This window comes from Loxodonta africana, chromosome 4 (assembly GCF_030014295.1).
Source record: "Loxodonta africana isolate mLoxAfr1 chromosome 4, mLoxAfr1.hap2, whole genome shotgun sequence".
NCBI lineage: Eukaryota > Metazoa > Chordata > Mammalia > Proboscidea > Elephantidae > Loxodonta > Loxodonta africana.
In genome coordinates this window covers 83476495-83481643 of record NC_087345.1, presented here as the reverse complement: position 1 = coordinate 83481643, position 5149 = coordinate 83476495, and the positions used below count along the sequence as shown (strand labels likewise).

The 5149-nt window shown below is 37.3% G+C and overlaps 1 pseudogene; it reads left to right on the top strand.

Annotated features, from left to right (window-relative positions):
* The first annotated feature begins 3332 nt into the window (after window positions 1-3332).
* On the top strand, window positions 3333-4936 carry LOC100670964 (olfactory receptor 6C6-like; annotated as a pseudogene).
* The last annotated feature ends 213 nt before the right edge of the window (window positions 4937-5149 follow it).

Genomic DNA, 5149 nt, shown 5'->3' with positions numbered 1-5149 from the left:
CAATTAGGGATGGATTTTTGGTCCCTGGGTTTTTCGTGGTTCCTTCTCTCAGGCCGGAAGAGTGGGTTAGGAAAAGACCAAAAGAAAAAAAAAAAAAGGGAGAAAAGCAAAGGCGCCGCGGAGCAGGAGCCGTTCTCCCTCTGGCTCAGGAAATTCCATTGTTAATGAAGCTGCCTGGGGAGGGTGGGGGAGGAATCAGAGAGATAAGAGAGTAGCACCTCGGAATATAGCCAGAGTTGCTTGTCTTGCTTGGAATGACTATTTTATCTGAGATTCCAGAGGGGCGTGTCGCCTATGTGGGCTGGCTGTGTGGAGATTGCCCCCAGGGGTCTGGCCAACTGAAGCTGTGATCATATCCTCCGCTGCCAATCCAAAGCTCAGCGTCAAGGTTCCCCTGCTGCGACGCTGCTCTCCCGACTCCAAAATCAGTCGCTGCCTCCCGGGGACTTCTCGTCCCACCAGCCGCGTCGCCGCGCCGCCTCCATAGACCGGCTGGGCCTCCTCCCGGGGTTAGTTCCGAGGAGTAGAGCTGCGCCCCGTCCTTGCGCCGTGACAGAGCCTAGTCAAAGCCAAGGTTCCCCGGCTGGTACGCTGCGCTCCCATCTCCAAAACTGGTCACTGCCTCCCGGGGACTTCCCTCCACCAGCCGCATCGCCTCGCCACCTGCGCGGACCCGGTGGGCCCCCCCCGGGTTCAGTTCGGGGGGTAGGACTGTGCCCCTTGTTTGCTCCGTCACAAGATTTATGAGTTCAGCTCCCCTGGGCCCAAACCTAATCTCGGCGCCAAGGTTACCTGGCTGGGACACTGGCTCCAGGCTCTGAAAACAGTCGCTGCTTCCCCCTTTTTTTTCGTTTTCCGTCTCTAAATCTGTGTTTGTTGTTCAGGGTTCGTAGATTGTTATGCCTGTGATCGATTCACTTGTTTTTCCGAGTCTTTGTTGCAAGAGGGATCCGAGGTAGAGTCTATCTAGTCCGCCGTCTTGGCCCCGCCCCTCCACACTTTTTTAATTAAGAAATTTTATTTTAATTTTTGTCACCTTTACCAAAATTCATATTTTCCCTTTGCTAATCCCTGTTTTAACTTCATAACTTGAATCCCCTTTCGTAGCAAGTTGACCAAAAATTGGTCATTTTCTAAAATTTTTCTTACTCCTTACAATTGTTCAGTTTCACAAAAGAGTATTTGCTCTGACCTCTCAGATAGTCCCTTTCTTTTAAACTACAAAACAATTAATGTTTCTTTTTTTTTTTCTCATCTTATGTTTTCCACAGGAGGACTATATTCATTACTGAGGGTTAAGATGGCTTCTTTTAGCTTCTTTTAGAATTGTGTCTCCATGTTGTCATATCGTTCAGGCCCAGTTAAAGGGAAAGCTTAAAGTTTAGATTTACCAAATCTTCTCTTTACCATTGTAAAGATCCTAGAGTCTGAGGAGAGTTAGGGGTAGTCTATATCTAGAGATAATAAAGCAATGCAGCTTAATTTCATAGTCTGTGATCACAAACAATGTTTATTTTCCTGGAGGAATGCTGTCCTAATGAAACAAAACTGCAATTTTCCTGGCATAACTTTTCTGCCAGAATCAATGCCATCATAGGCCCCCTTCTCATTTGTGTCTTCTGAGGGTCTCATTGCCAACACACCTATCCATTCCTTGCCATTTTATACGAAGGGATGTTAGTGGGATCATGTGGCCTTTATGTTCTATTTGCATGTTATATATTTCTTTCATGTGTAGTAAGTCAAGTGCAATGATACCCCTTCTTTTAATATTTTTACTTTTTCCTACATATTTAACAGAAATACCTTAAAATTCCTATGTAACTGTCATTCTCTCTTAATTTTTTATGCCACTATGAGTGTTCTATATTTTATACTCCATGGCAACAACTCTCAAAGCACCTTTTAGCTTTATATTTAATTCTGTTTAGTAATGTTTCTTTTGTGTCTTGAGGTATTGCTCTCCTTGTGTTAGACTTTATATATTGAGGTAATCTGCCCCCACATTGACTAGTTTGGATTCGCTTCACTCTCTTATAGATTTTTAATAACCACAATTCTCCTTATGTATACTGACCCTTCATTTTCTGTTAAAATATACTACATGAGTTAGGTATATTGTACATCATTAGTGTCTTATCGTTACAAATCCCAGGGGAAAGTTTTCTTCTGCTTTCGCAGTGGGATCCCTTGAGTATGTAATTAATAAAATGATAAAACAACACTTGTTTTAAAATATAAAATTAACAATAAAATATCTTCCTGTTTGGAAGATATGGTCATACTTTATGTTGGCTGTTCCTAATTTTTTTCCATTATCATTCCCAATTATAAAGAGTATAAGGATGTATTCATTTGTATGAATAATACATATGATACTATCTGGATATAATTGGAGAAAATACTAGGGAATGTATCTTATCTGGGACAGATATCAAATATCCTGTAGTTTGTACTAACCAAATTCTGAGCAATGATACAAGCCCAGACTTATATATATGAGTGAGAGGCGGGTAGTAGAAAATTTGCAAAAGCACAGATGTATATTTTGCCTTTTTGCCTTGGTCACTTAAAAATATTTTTTTTTCCAATTTCTCAGTGAAATAATATTAACTGGATTGTGAGTATGTTCATAATTCCTCAACTGTTTCTCCCTTTTTGTATTCTAGAAGGAAATCCAGTAAAATAAAAAAACTAAGGTAAGTAATTTAGAGTTTGATTTTTTTTTTTAAAGTTGTAAATTATGGCATTTTCTGTGGAAATCAAAGGCAAATATTTACTAGTGGTTTGATTTTTTTGATAATCACATTATTTCATTTTTTAGTATAGAAATACAAAATGTAAGGGTACACATTCATAAAATGCACCTAAATCTGTGTATTGACTTTTTCAATTAGTTATAAAAATGAACTATAGAAATGGGTAATTTGATAAAAAATGAACAAAGTCTCAGTATAAAGAAAGAGAAAAATCTTCATTCTATGGGTACCATTTTGCTACATAATAGTTAGCATTTTTTTTTTTGTCTCATTATCACTTTCTACAGATTTTTCATTTATCAATAAAGGAAAAAAATAGAAGTTTTGAAGACCTTGACTACAAGAGCACCGATATGAGAAAGAACACACGGTTTTCATTTAGTAACCAATAAGTGGTGAAGCTACTTTAGGCACAAATATGTCATGAATTACTGTAACTTTTTTCTCACTTGATTCTGGAAATCACTGAGATACTCAAATTCTTAGAACTAGGTTATATGTATATATTTAATTAAACTAGGAGGAAATTATACAAGGAATCAATATGTAATTGTCCTGGGCAGCCATAAATTTTCAAATGGGAACTGAGAAAAAGAAAGTGAACGCAAAAAAGTTAAAGTTTTAGGAATATAGCAGATTTTGAAAGACAATTGAAGAAGGTAACATGTTGGCAGAGAGGGTCATGACCAATATTGCAAGATTTCACAGATAAAGGTAATAGTAAAGAAGAGAAAATGTATTTTTCTGACTTGATTCTGTGTCCCTTAGGGATCATGTTCATGAAAAATTCCATTAGGAAATAGTCTAGCCAGTGTGTAAGCCGGCTAACAAACCATTCTTGAAAAGTAAAAATAAAACAACCTTGATATAGGCCTTACGAACAATGTGGCTGATTTCTAAAATGTGTTTGAGTTGAAAACTTCTGTTTAAAATGTGTTTTTGAGAGATTGTGTTTTTGAACTCACAGAAAGATTTTTTCCCTTATGTTTATATATGTTCTAAAAAGTTTTTTTTTTTCTTCTTAAGACTTATTAATTATGACACTGGCCATCTTAAATGTAAGAGGGTTGTTGGAGATAGTAATAAGAAAATCCACATGCATAGCGTCTGGGACATTGTCGTTGATCGATAATAGCTTCTCTTTGTGTTTTATTATTTACTCTAATAATTAAGCTTTTAAACTACTGTTTCTTCACGCTTTTTTTTAAATCTATCTTTGATAAAACCCATAAGAGAGAAATGAAGAACAATTCAATGCAGACAGAGTTCATTCTTTTGGGTTTGACAGATGACCCTGAGTTGCAAGTTGTAATTTTCCTTTTTCTATTTTTTACATACATACTGAGTGTGACAGGGAACTTAACCATCATCATTCTCACTCTGTTGGATTCCCGCCTTAAGATACCAATGTATTTCTTCCTACGAAATTTCTCCTTTTTAGAAATCTCATTCACAACCGTTTGCATTCCAAGATTCCTGGTGAGCCTCGTGACAAAGGATGAAACTATTTCCTATGTGAGTTGTATGACTCAGTTTTTTTTTTCATCTTTTTGGGGGTAACTGAATTTTACCTCCTGGCTGCCATGTTTTATGATCGCTATGTGGCTATCTGTAAACCCCTTCATTATACCACCATCATGAATAACACAGTTTGCTACAAACTTGTATTCAGCTCTTGGATAACTGGATTCCTGATTATCTTTCCCCCAGTGATCTTGGGACTCAAGTTGGAATTCTGTGCTTCCAATGTCATTGATCATTTTATTTGTGATTCATCTCCTGTCCTGCAGATATCTTGCTCAGATACACATTTCCTAGAACTAATGTCTTTTTTCTTGGCTGTAACGACATTAATGGTCACATTGATGTTAGTGATATTTTCCTATGGCTATATCATCAAGACAATTCTCAAATTCCCTTCTGCTCAGCAAAGGACAAAAGCCTTTTCTACCTGTTCTTCCCACATGATTGTGGTTTCCATCTCTTACGGCAGCTGTATCTTCATGTACATTAAACCATCAGCAAATGATAGAGTGACTTTAAGCAAAGGAGTAGCTGTGCTCAGTACCTCAGTGGCCCCCTTATTAAACCCCTTCGTTTACACTCTAAGAAATCAGCAAGTGAAACAAGCCTTCAAGGACATGGTCCAGAAAGTTTTATTTACTTTAAACAAATAAGAAAATATCAGAGTATGAAGAAGTATGAATATAAATGTTGCCTTGTTTACCTTGGTTTACTTTGTCTTATTTTGTGTATATTTTCAGATTATATTGGCAATTTCAGCCTGTTTTGAGGCTCCTTCTATGCTATCATTTCTGGCTACAGATTGTATTCTACAAACCTTTTCCTTTATTCATTTAAAAATTCAAAGTTTACATGCTGTATTGTTC